Here is a 13,270-nt window from a genome sequence, read left to right as displayed (position 1 = left end):
TTAAGCACCATCAACCTCTCTCCTTTGGGCACTGACACAAAACTGCTAGTTGGTAATTCATTTTGATTTAAGGCTTTAAAATATGGCATTTGCTTTGAATGATGAGTGAACTAATACTCAGGAAACTGGTCCCCTTACCTGACTCTCACATACAGCCTGGGATGGAATGTTCCAGTGCAGACAGGTGTGAGGGTGGGGGAGCAAGGTAAGACTTTTAGGTAAGTAGTCCTTGCCTCCATTTGCTAGTCTAGACTAAGTGAACATGTCTTTAGGAGTCATTTATCGTCAGCACAATCTAAATGGAACATTGAGAAAAAGATCATCTTCATCACACCCAGGACCAGTGTCTCCGCAACCTGCTTCTGCTCTGAACCATGTGCTAAAGCTCAGTCACTGTGAGGCTTTTCCGGAACACCCATAGCTAACTGTCGTCCTATGTTTCCCACTTTAACACATCCTGAGAAAAATATACACGGAAGCCAAGAACGGATATAGAGGAAATCAGGGGACGTGTACTGGTAGACACCATTATACACAAGAAACTGAGTGATCAGTGTAGCTAGGAAGGCAATGGTGATCCCGAGCCCTAGGCCACTTCGGGAACGATCAAACGTCCACCACAAGCACAAAGACAGGGCTGCTAAAGTCAAAGACAGCTGGACATTATTGGCAAAATCTAGTTTGGCACTGGCGTGGTTGATGCCAACGAACACCGCAATACAGCGCATGACGCTGGCCCACTCTCTCTTGAACTTGGGTGGTTCTCCCAGGTGACTGTCAATACAGGGTTACAGTAAGCCGACCACAGCGGCTGCCGTGCCACAGCACGGGGGCACCCACCAGGCAGAGGAGAAGATGGTGGCAATCACCTCGTCCGGGAAGAGCGTGACATTCCGCTGGATCTGCAGCAGGTTGAGCACCAGGGCAAGGACCACTCCAAATGAGAAGAGCACTAGGCTCCGCTGCACCAAGTTGTGGTGCCAGCTGCCCGGCCGCGCGCTGCATCCTGCGGTTCCCGCGCTCTGGCCCCGGGGCGCGTGCTCGGGCTCGGGGACTCCGGGGCCCTGCGGACAACCGGCCGCAGCAATCATGCCTCGCGGGAGGCTGTAAGGCCTCGCAGCGTCTGCGCTTGAATGGCTCCAGACGTGGTCGTGCAGCCTGGGCATCTGCGGCCAGGCTCACCGTGGGAGGTGTACGCCACGACACCACACGTAGCGCGCCCGGACGGTCCAGGAGTGGCCAATTTGTTAGCATTTAAAAACATATTTTAAGCAAATAGAATTAAATTACATTCTTGTTTTCCTTTTGTACCCCAACTCCTCCCAGAGAAGTAACCATTTTTATTAATTTACTCTCTCATATATTACACTCCAATCACAGTCATTCCCTGAGCCTTTGCCTGTCATTCCAGTTGCTCCCCCACCACATTCTCCTTCCCTACCTTCTCCACTTCTGTTCCCTTCAGAAAAGGTCAGACCTCCCAGGGATATCAACCAAATATGCATATCAAGTTGCAATAAGATTAGGCATGTCCCCTCTTAGTACTGATGGACAAAGTAACCCACCCGTAGGGTGAACAAGGGTCCCAAAAGCAGGTAAAAACAACAGTAACAACTAATGCACCCTCTGTTATGTGTCCCCAAAACACCAAGCTACACAACCATAACACATATGCAGAGGGTCTACATTAGACCCGTGCTGGCTTCCTGATTGTTGATTCAGTCTCAGAGAGCCCCTGTGAGTCCAGATTTATTGATTCCATGGATTTTCTTTTGGTGTCTTTGACTACTATGGCTCCTACAATCCTTCTTCCCCCTCTTCCTGAAGATTCCCTGAACTTTGCCTAAAGTTTGGCTATGGGTTTTGTACCTGTTTCTTTCAGTTGCTTGATGAAGCCTCTCTGATGACAGTTGGGTCAGGCACAGTCTCTGAGAATAATAGAGTATCACTAGGCACTATTTCATTGACATTTTTTCCAGTTTGGTAAAATCTTAATTTCTGGTTCATTTGGCCTCTGGTTCTGGTCCTCCAGGAATTGTCAGGGCTCCATCTGGTGGCATGGGTCTCAAGCTGGACCCATCATTGGTTAGCCACCCCCATAATTCCTGTGCCACCTTTAGCCCAGCATGTCATACTAGCATGACAAATTGCAGGGCAATGGTTTTGTAGTTGGATTTGTTTCCCACTTGCTCCACTGGAAACCTTGCCTAGTTATAAGAGATGGCTGGTTCAGGTTCTGTATTCCCTATTACTAAGAGTCTTAGTAAGGTTATCCTAATAAATGCCTGGAAGCTTCCATTGCACTATGTTGTGGATTTGGTTTAGTGCTTGCATTATGCTATTTGAGTTTGAAAAATTTCACAAAAATCCCATATGTGAGAGGCTGAGGATCTCTGCCCCCAACTGGCTCTTAGTGGTAAATACAGTTGCTGGGGACAAATGGCTAGGCAGGGAGACAGAGGCAGGACTTTAGGATTCACAGACAAGGGGACCTAAGAAGAAGGAGAATCAGCATTGTTGGGAGAGGAGGAAAATCCAGGCTTGAAAGCTGTAGAAGGGAAACCATGCAATCATGTAAGAGCTGGGGAAGAGCAGCCCCCAGTCCCACTAATTGAATCTAAGGAAGCAAAGATAAAATATAGATTTTTAGATAAATAATAATTCAGGAGTATCAGAGGAAAGGCTTTAGTAACATGGAAGTTTGGGGGTAGTCCAACCATTGACTAGATTAAGGCATATTAAATATAAGGCTCTGTGTGTGTGTGTGTGTGTGTGTGTGTGTGTGTGTGTGTGTGTGTGTTCCAGTCAAGAATCCAGAGCATTGAGAAGGGTAGCAAGAAGTGTACATGCCAGTGCTGGCAAGATCAGAGCAGAGTAATCAACAACAGCAAAACACTAGATTTCTACATTGCTCTCGAACTACCCCCAACTCCAGTTCTCCTTTCCAGTACTCATTCCCTGCATCCTCTCCCCTACCTGTTTCCTGCCGTTCTGATCCCCACACAGCAATATCTACTCTACTTTCTCTTCCTAAGGAAAACCACAAGTCCACATGTGGGGACTCCTAGCTTCTTAGCCTCTCTGGGTTTATGAATTGCAGTATGATTACACTTCACTTTACAGATTAATAGCTGTACCACATTTGTTTTCTTAGTCTGGGTTACTACACCCTGGATTATTTTTTTTCTAGTTCCAATCACTTGCCTTCAAATATCATGGTCTCATTGTTTTTAACTGCTAAGTAACTATCCATTGTATAAATACACCACATTTTCTTCATTCATTCTTCAATTGAGGGATATCAGGGTTGGTTCCAGTTTCTGGCTATTATGAATAAGACTGCTATGAACAACATAGTAGGGTACATGTCCTTGTGGTATATAGCATCTTTTGGGTATATGCCCAGGAGTAGTAAGTATAGCTGGGTCTTATGGTAAATTAATTTCCAAATTTCTGAGAAACAGTTTGCAACCCTACCAGCAACCTCTCCAGCATCTGCTGTCACCTGAGTTTTTGATCTTAGCCATTCTGACTGGTGTGAGGTGGAATCTCAGGGTTGTTTTGATTTGCATTGCCCTGATGACTAAGGATATTGAACATTTTTTAGGTGCTTCTCAGCCATTCAGTATACCTCAGTTAAGAATTTTTTTCTATTTTTTATTAGATATTTTCTTTATTAACATGTCATATGATATCTCCTTTCCCAATTTCCCATCTGAAAAAAAGAAATAAAAACAACAACAACGACAACAAACAAAAAGCCCTGTTCCTTCCCCCTCCCCCTGCTTAACAACCCACCCTCTTCCTTTTCCTGACCCTGGCATTCCCTTACACTGGGGCATAGAACCTTCACAGAGCCAAGGACCTCTCCTCCTATTGATAACCGACTTGGCCATCCACTGCTACATATGCTGCTGGAGCCATTAGTCCCACCATGTGTATTCTTTGGTTGGTGGTTTAGTCCCTGGGAACTCTGAAGGTACTAGTAAGTTAATATAGTTGTTTGTCATAAGGGGCTGCAAACCCTTCAGCTCCTTGGGTCCTGTCTCTAGCTCCTTCACAGGGGAACCTGTGCTCAGTCCAATGGATAGCCGTGAGCCCAGAAGATCGGAATGCACAAAGTACAATTAGAAACCACAAGACACTCAAGAAAAAGGAAGACCAAAGTGTGGACACTTCATTTTGTCTTAAAACAGGTAACAAGATACCCATGGAAGGAGTTGCAGAGACAAACTATGGAGCAGAGACTGAAGGAAGGACAATCCAGAGACTGCTCCACCTGGGAATCCTTCCCATAATCAATCATCAAATCCAGACACTATTGTGGATGCTGGCAAGTGCTGGCTGACAGGAGCCTGATGTAGCTGTTTCCTGAGAGGCTCTGAGAATTCTTTGTTTAGCTCTATACTCCATTTTTTAATATGGTTATTTGGAAAGAACTACTACTATACAGGTCCACATCCCCTCATACTATTGACCATCTTTTGTCTTTTACCTTTGTACAGAGGCCAAGAAGAGAATCAAATAATTTAAAACCCTTATTAAATTAGGTTTTTAAAAATCTATATTAATCCTGAAATCTATGAACATGGGAAATTTTTCCATTTTCTGAGAACTTTTTTTTTTTTGAGACAGGCTTTCTCTGTATAGCCCTGGCTGTCCTGGAACTCACTCTGTAGACCAGGCTGGCCTCGAACTCAGAAATCCACCTGCCTCTGCCTCCCAAATGCTGGGATTAAAGGTATACACTGCCATCACCACCCAGCTTCAATTTTTTTCTTAAGGGACTTGAAGTTCTTGTCATACAGATCCTCCACTTGCTTGGTTAAAATCACACCAAAGTATGTAATATTATTTGTGACTACTGTGAAGGGTGACATTTCCCTAATTTCTTTCTCAGCCTGTTTATCCTTTGAGTAAAGAAAGGTTACTGATTTGTTTGAATTAATTTTATATCCAGCCACTTTTCTGATGTTGTTTGTCAGGTTTATGAGTTCTCTGGTAGAATTTTTGGGTCATTTAAGTATACTATTATATCATTTGCAAATATGGATATTTTGACTTCTTCCTTTCCAATGTATATCCTTTTTCATCTAATTGCTCTGGCTAGGACTTCAAGAACAATATTGAGTAGGTAGGGAGAGAATGGGCAGCCTTGTCTAGTCCCTGGTTTTAGTGGGATTGCTTTAAGTTTCTCTCCATTTAGTTTGATGTTGGCTACTGGTTTTCTGTATATTGCTTTTACTATGTTTAGGTATGGACTTTGAATTTCTGATATTTCCAAGACTTGTTTTTGAAAAGCTAGTAGTTTATATAGATTGATATATAGATATATAGATATTGATATATATTGTGTTTACATAGTCCACAAATTAAATGCAGGTAATGCAGAAGAGAGCATTAACAATAAAAATACAATCTCTGTGTAGCCAAGTACAGAGACTTAAAATGGTAAAACAGCAAAAAGGATCTCATAAAAGTACAAATATACAGTACAGATTGATTTATTTAAAACAGTTACAAAAAAGCACAACAAAATGGAGATTATCCTTATAATTATTAATGCTTTGTTAAAGATCAGGTAGGATTAGAGGGTAAGAAATGGCCTTGGGTGGGAGGAGCACCTGACTAGTTCTAAGGCTTTAGATACAATGCAGTTGATTACATATTAATTCAGCCATTACATACTGGAGATAGTGGTTAGGGGACCAGTAATTTATCTATAGGGAACTCCTACACAAACCAGATCCATCCAGACCTCCCCAGTGCCATTCTTCTCTACTCCTTAGGACTCTAAAGCTACCTGGATGACAAAATTCCCATCCTTCCTCCACCCCGTTACCTATCCATTTATCTTCCCTCCCCTAAGGTGTTATGCAAGCTGAGAGCAGTCTGCTCTCTGCAGCTGGAACATATACTGTTTTGGCTATAGGGATCCTGCGTGACTAGGAAGTGTATAGAGGACAGCCTTATTTTAATACTTCAAGTTAGCCATGAATACAGCCAGTCTCTTCCCCAATTCAATTCAACGAGTGCACTAGGAAGCAAGTGAAGGGTCCATCCTGCCTTCAGCAATACCAGCAGCTCACCAACCCTCACCATTTACAAGTACATGTCCCTGGCAGGGGCTGGGGTGGGCATAAAACTACTGTTATCAGTTCTCTCTCTGAAGTTCCTAAGACCCCCTAACATAAAGACAGACGAAACACTTGCAAATCTGACATTAGGTAAAGGCACATGGGCTACTGCCACACACACTGCAGGCAGGAACCCAGTCTGGGGCCATCTTTATTGCCAGGCATTTACAGTGGAATGGCTTTGGGATCACACAGACTGTTGAGTTTGCAATCTACTAGGGAAAGATCTAGGTTTTACAGGAGAACTAACAAAGAAACCTTTAGTGTGAAAAGTGCATTTATTACTATTATTCCTGCTGAGAAGGCTCAGCAGGGCATACCACCTCTCCATCTGCTCCAGGAACTGTGCATAGTCTGCAGGTAAGGAGAGAATACAGCCAACTCTAGCATCAAGGGCCAATGTCATCCAAGGCCCAGACCAGACTTTTGGTCCAAAGATGGATCCTAGAGTGAAATAAACAGCTGTCACAAAGACTCAGTTGCTTATTTTACTATTGCATAATGTGGGAGACCTTTCCTACCCTGGGGAAGCTAGAAGGTGAAGGCTTCCAAGTGAGGGCTCACAACATCCATCCATAGTAGAATTTAGCCTTTCAACTGTATTGTTCAATTTTTCTGATCTAGAAAGTATAATAGCTTCAGTGTAGTTTAGTAAACTTAGTCCTAAGAAGTTAACACATCTCTAAAACATAGCCTTTGTCCTATTCACTTCTAAGAATGTGGCCTGAGCTCCCATGGTCAGTTGAATCAGTCTGGTTATCTCTACCCCAATGGCCTGAGCCTTCCCCAATACTCATCTTCAGCTCATACCACTGTGATCACCCAACTCTTCAATATTCCTGCTCAGTGCAGGTTTGAATTATGCTACCATCCTGTTCTCTTAAAAATGCCTATAATACCCTCTGGTAAAAATAAAATGAAACCCAACTTGAGGAGCTATTTCAGCCAAACTTCACTTTCTCAACCCCAGAATCAGGCTAGACAAATGCACTGGGATACTGGTTCAAGCCCTAACTCAGTTTCTCATGTTCTGAGAAGTACCATAAAAGTGAGAGAAAAGACCTGTTTGTTTTTGGAGCCTAGGGGATCCAGAACGCACTGCAGCCACATCCTTTCCAATATACCAGCCCATCGGCGGCATTCATACCATCCCTGCTCAGTATGACTGTGCTATGCAGTCATGCTGTTTAATTTTCTCAAATGCTTTCTCAGCATCTAATTAGATGATCATGAGGCTTTTTTCTTTGAGCTTGTTTATAAAGTAGATTACATCGATGGATATCTGTATATTGAACCATCCCTGCATCACTGATCATGGTGAATGATTGTTTTGATGTGTTCTTGGATTCAGTTTGCAAGAATTTTATTGAGTTTTTATTTCATTTGCATTCATAAGGGAAATTAGTCTAAAGTTCTTTTTCTTTGGTCTTTGTGTGATTATGTACAAGTGTATTTGTGACTTAATAGAATAACTTGGGTAGTTTTCCTTCTGTTTCAGTTTTGTGGAATAGTTTGAAGAGTATTGGTATTGTGTCTTCTTTGAAGGTCTAGTAGAATTCGACACTAATCCCACCTGATTCTAGGGGTTTTTTTGGGGGGTGGGGGTTGAAAACTTTTAATGACTGCTTCTATTTCTTTATGGGTTATGCAACTGTTTAGAGTTTATCTGATCCTGATTTAACTTTGGTACCTAGTATTTGTCTAGAAAATTGTCCATATCATCCAGATTTTACATGGATTGGCAGGATTAATATAGTAAAAATGGCCATCTCGCTCTAAGCTATCTATAGATTCAATGAAATCCCTATCAAAATTCCCATTCAAATCTTCACAGAATTAGAAAAAGAAATTTGCAAATTCTTTTGGACTAACCAGAAACCCAGGATAGTGAAAATGATTCTCAACAATAAAAGAACTTCTGAGAGAATCACCATCCCTGACCTCAAGCTCTATTACAAAGCAATAGTGATAAAAACTGCATGGTATTGGTACAGTGGCAGGAAGGTAGATCAATGCAACAGAATAGAAAACCCAAAAAATGAACCCAAACACCTATGGTAACTTAATCTTTGACAAAGGAGCTAAAACCATCCAGTAGAGAAAAAAAAAAAAAAAAACAGCATTTTCAATAAATGGTGCTGGTTCAACTGTCAGTCAGCATGCAGAAGAATGTACTTTGATCAATTCTTATCTCCTGTACAAAGCTTTGTAGTTGTTAAGGGGGGTCCCATCTTCCTCTCTGCTACAGGGCTCAGGCTGCTGGGGAGGCGAGTCCTGGAATGTTTTAATTGAACTTATCCCCTGCCAAAGCTGGCCATGTGTTGGGCTATGGGAAGCCACTGGACACCACTTCAGGGGTTGGGGAACTCAGTCTGAGGTCCAGGGAACAGCAAGAGATGACTCCAGAGTCCCTGGGCCTGCAAGGAAGCTGGGGTTGTCTGGTTTTCAGGCTTTTGGGCACACAAGCACAGCTGGATGGCACAGAAATGCTGAGAATGGAATGGGGGCCCACAGGCTTTATCTAGCCTGGAGCTGAAGGGTAAAGGGGAGTCCTCTGGATGGATCCCAATGAGACAGTATCCTTGACAAAATGGCCAAGGACACTATAAAGGGCAGCTTAGCTTGGTAGAGGTGTTGGCTAGGAGCACTGATAGACCTGTGAAAGATAAGACAGCCAGTTCTTTAGGTGAAGTCCTGTTCCATTGTTCCCATTGTTCCCCATGGTGGATCCTAATGAAAAGAGGCAGTCCATGGTCTTAAAACATTTATTGTCATATCAGAGAGTAGATAAATATAACTGTACCCCACTTCTCAGGACAGGCATGAGGTTAAATACCTTTTGCAGGGAGGAGTGTCTGGGAAGGATAGTTTATTGGATAAGCCTCCAGGCCTTTAGGTACCTCATTAAAATGGAGATCAGTCTTGAGGCTACATGACCACAAGTCACGTCATCTACCTGTGGAGGGGCTTGGGGCATGACTTGCATGACTGGTAGCCACAAATCTATGGAAGGCTTCGCTCTTGTGTCAGAAACCTAGTGTCTGGAAACTAGGCAAAACACCTGCCGTCCCTCAGGGTCACCATGGTTTCCAACCTTAGCTCAACTAGGAAACAGGCTGCCTTTCACAGTCCTACAAACCTCAAGTCCAAGTGGATCAATGACCTCCACTTAAAACACTGAAACTAGTACAAGAGAAAGTGGGGAAGAGCTTCAAACACTTAAGCACAGGGGAAAATTCCAGAATAGAACACTAAATGGCTTATATTCCAAGACCAAGAATTGACATGTGGGACCTCATAAAATTGCAAAGCTTCTGTAAGGCAAAGAACACCGTCAATAGGACAAAACGAAACCAACAAATTGGGAAAAGATCTTTATCAATCCTACATCCGATAGAGGGCTAATATCCAATTATTGCTTTGTACTTCTTGTGTGTTATATAAACATTCCAGTCTCCTTGTGTGCTCAGGGTTATCTACACAGTCTGAACTTCCATTTGTCTAAGTTGTTAATGCAACATCTTTCTGGTACCTAAGAGATTTCTCTAACTTCAAGAACACTTCAAATTCAAGAACCCATGAAAAGCATCATTCACCATGATCAAGTAAGTTTCATCTCAGAGATACAGGGATGTTTCAATAAATGAAAATCATTGTAATCCATGATATAAACAAACTGAAAGATCAATGAAATGTTTCATTTTCTGCTAATAAAAGTTCCAAAAGATAAAGGATGAAACTGTTAAGTAATTAAAATAGACTTGATATAGTAAAAGAATATTGGCTTTTAAATGCAAATGTCCTGAGTGGTAGCACTCTGAATAAAATGACCAACCCAGAGACACATGAGCATAGTTGACAGAATTTAGAATCACCTAGGAAGTAGAACTCTGGACATGCTATAAGGGGTTAATGTTATTTTGTTAAGTAATGTGGATACACTTGTCTTTATTATGGATGGCACCATTCCTTGGACAGAGGATCCTCAAGTGTGTAAATGGAGAAAGGGAACTGAACAGCAGAAATCATCCATTGCTATCTGTTCCTGACTGTAGATGTTATGTCACCAGCTGTTTCTGTGGCTATTATGTCACCAGCTACTTTAAGCTTCTGTTATCTTGACTTTTTTGTCATTATGGGCATGTGACATTGACCTGTGATACAAAGTAAATGATTCCTTCCTTAAGGAGCTTTTACTAAGATATTTCATCACAGCAATAGGATAAAAATTAAGTTACTTTAAAATTCAACATTTAACTAAATATTAATTATATAGTATATAAAGAATATTATTATTTCAGATGAGCAAGAAACTTGAAAAATCATAAATGTTTTCCTCTGTCAGTTGCCTAGTGATACAGTAAAATGAGGGAGGAAGTCAACAAAGATGAAGATACACACTCTACTAAGTAGGATCTGGAAGCCAAATGACCAGTTTTTTTCACAGTAATTGATAGCAACTAAACTTAGTAGGTAGGAAGAACCATCCCAGGCAAGAAAGAAAGCTGGTAGAATCACACTGAAAATACCACAAAATGGACAAGATTCTGTAGATGTTTAAATATGTCTAATTGCTTTTATTATAATACAGCTAGACTATCCAGCATATCTCACACATACTCAATAAGCTGTTCAAAGTAGTTATTTTTAGTCATTATTGCACTGTTTATAATGGTTACTATGATACTTGTCACACCTATACAGACTGTATATATTTAACAAATTCTAAATTTGTTTGAAAAGTTTCAGGAATTCCAGATACCAAGACATATCCCTGGAAATGGACTTATTCTAGATATAAAAAATACACTTTTAATTTGAAACTGGGTAGGAATGAAACTCAACTTCTTTGTAAGTAAAGTTAGATGTCATTTATTCTTATTCCTTTCTGCTGACTGGGAGAAGAAACATTAAAATGATTTCAGCCTGAGAATTAGTAGCGATTGAAACCTGTCTGGTTAATCGATGCTTCCTTCTCAGCAACCTTCATTACTAGCTTAAGAATTTCAGTGGAAACTCTTTAAAAGAAGAATTTTATCTCTTTTGGAGTTGTTGGCCAGTGAGATCTCATAGTCCCCCCAAATACTGCAGACTCTTTTCAGTGTTCTTGGTTCCCTTTTAGAGTTTAATTGTGAGATCCTACTGCTACAGACACAACATACTTGAGTCACAGAACATGGAAATATTAAGGTGGTACTGACAAGGAAGATTCATCCCTAATAGCTTGCTTTCACATTGTTGGCAGGTGCTACAGACACTATCAAGGGAGAAAAGTAACCATCACCTTCATCCAGCTGTGAACTTTTTGAACAACAATAATAACTAGACTAGCAAGATATGTCTATTGGTGCAGTAGTGGCTTAAACATTATAGAAATAATCAATCACTTTGTGGTAGGATTAAACGCAGTTCCCAGACTTCATTCAATATCTTTTTCTGTGCTTTGAAATTTCGTAATTCTCAAGCTTACATCTAATAGATATTTGATGTCTGGTGCCAAGGATGTCCAGCCTTTGTGATTAGATGTGGTCTAGAATACTTTATGCTATTACAAACATTGCCTCTGCAGACATTTCCTGAGTCACCTAGAAACAGTTCATGAATCGCTTCTCACAGTACATTGTACATAATAGATATTTTTACTAGATTCCTTAGGGATTAGGAAGTTGAAGGTGTTGAGACAGATCCAACCAAATAGCTCCAAATCCACGATTATGAAATGAGCCTTGGTTAATCTCAGTGGGTCACAAGACAAAAAAGAGCAGACATGAATATGAGAGATTTCTGAGGAGGATCAGGTGAATAGGGGAGGTAGACAGGCTGAAAGTGAGAGTTGTCAGCATGCCTTGCATATATATGTGAACTTATATTAAAACAGATTTACATTTTCAAAAAGAATACAAATTTGACCCTTATACTCTACTTTTGTTCTACAACACCACCTTGAATGTGTACAATATAAGATTCATTGCTAGGTTTTATTTACCAAATGAATATCACCAAGAATAGAAATGACATAGTCAGCATGGTGATGTTTCTCATTTGAGCCTCTTCACTTTTCAAGATAAAACCCATTCCCTGAGGGAGAAAACTGAAACTTCCCATTCCTACAAAGATCAATATGGTACTTTTGGAAAACATTATCTATCCTTTGTCATTTAACAAACTCTGAACCTCAATTTCTTTGTTACATGTGTATGACAGTAATCTTTGCTTAACAGATATTCATTAGGAATAAATATAAGCCTATAAAACACTCAAATGACAGTCAATAAAGGCAACATTCAGTAAGCATACTTCAGGAAGTACACACTGGCTTCTGCTGAGTCCATAGCTCCTATACTCCTCCGTAATCCATAAAATGTCTGTATTGACATTAGTGTCATTCCCAGATGCAGTAATTACCTGTCTAGGACTAGATAAACCAGCACTTCATCGAACACTACTGGCATCTCAAGCATTCTTGTCAAAAAAATCATTGTTTTTTTAAAATGCATTGATAAAGCAGTTCCATGCAAAATCTATACTATAAAAGTATTAACATTTGACACATACAAATATAGACCTAACTACAGAATAGATGTTCTAGCAATGGAGCTTAAATGAAAGGAAAGATAAGTGTTTCCAGCATACCATGTCTCCTAATAATACACTTTTTAAAATGTCAATATCATGAATAAGAGTCCTTACCCTTGCCTAAAGAAAATGGCTTTCATGCCAGTAATGAAGAATCACTTGTGCCGTGGCAAGAGAATCGCAGTGATCAATAACAATACTCAGCACTTAGGTAGCAATTTTCATCTTCAAAGCAATTTACTGGCATTAAGCAAATCCACAATGTTGTCAGTTTCCAACAAGAAAATCCATGCAATGTAAAAAGTTGCAGATTGCTTGTCGTTCCTGATTCCAGGATATAGGCTGTGGAAGCAGGCATTCCCTACAAAGCATGTGCTGCCAGCTTATAGACTTCAAAAGTACTTATATACCCAAGGGAGACATAGACAATTAACTTGGGAAGTGGCTTATAGGAAAGAGAACAACAAAGAGCGAGACTGAATGCTTTGTTTGACATTTGTAGCTCTTGTATCAAGTTTGAAGAAGAGGACTTTAGAAGTTACTCTTTCTCTGAGATG

The 13,270-nt window shown here is 40.7% G+C and overlaps 1 pseudogene; it reads right to left on the bottom strand.

Moving 5' to 3' along the window:
• Nucleotides 1-6: 6 nt before the first annotated feature.
• Nucleotides 7-1,166, bottom strand: LOC116088997 (annotated as a pseudogene).
• Nucleotides 1,167-13,270: the final 12,104 nt, after the last annotated feature.

This window comes from Mastomys coucha, unplaced genomic scaffold (assembly GCF_008632895.1).
Source record: "Mastomys coucha isolate ucsf_1 unplaced genomic scaffold, UCSF_Mcou_1 pScaffold14, whole genome shotgun sequence".
Lineage (NCBI taxonomy): Eukaryota > Metazoa > Chordata > Mammalia > Rodentia > Muridae > Mastomys > Mastomys coucha.
This window is presented reverse-complemented; position numbering and strand designations above follow the sequence as displayed.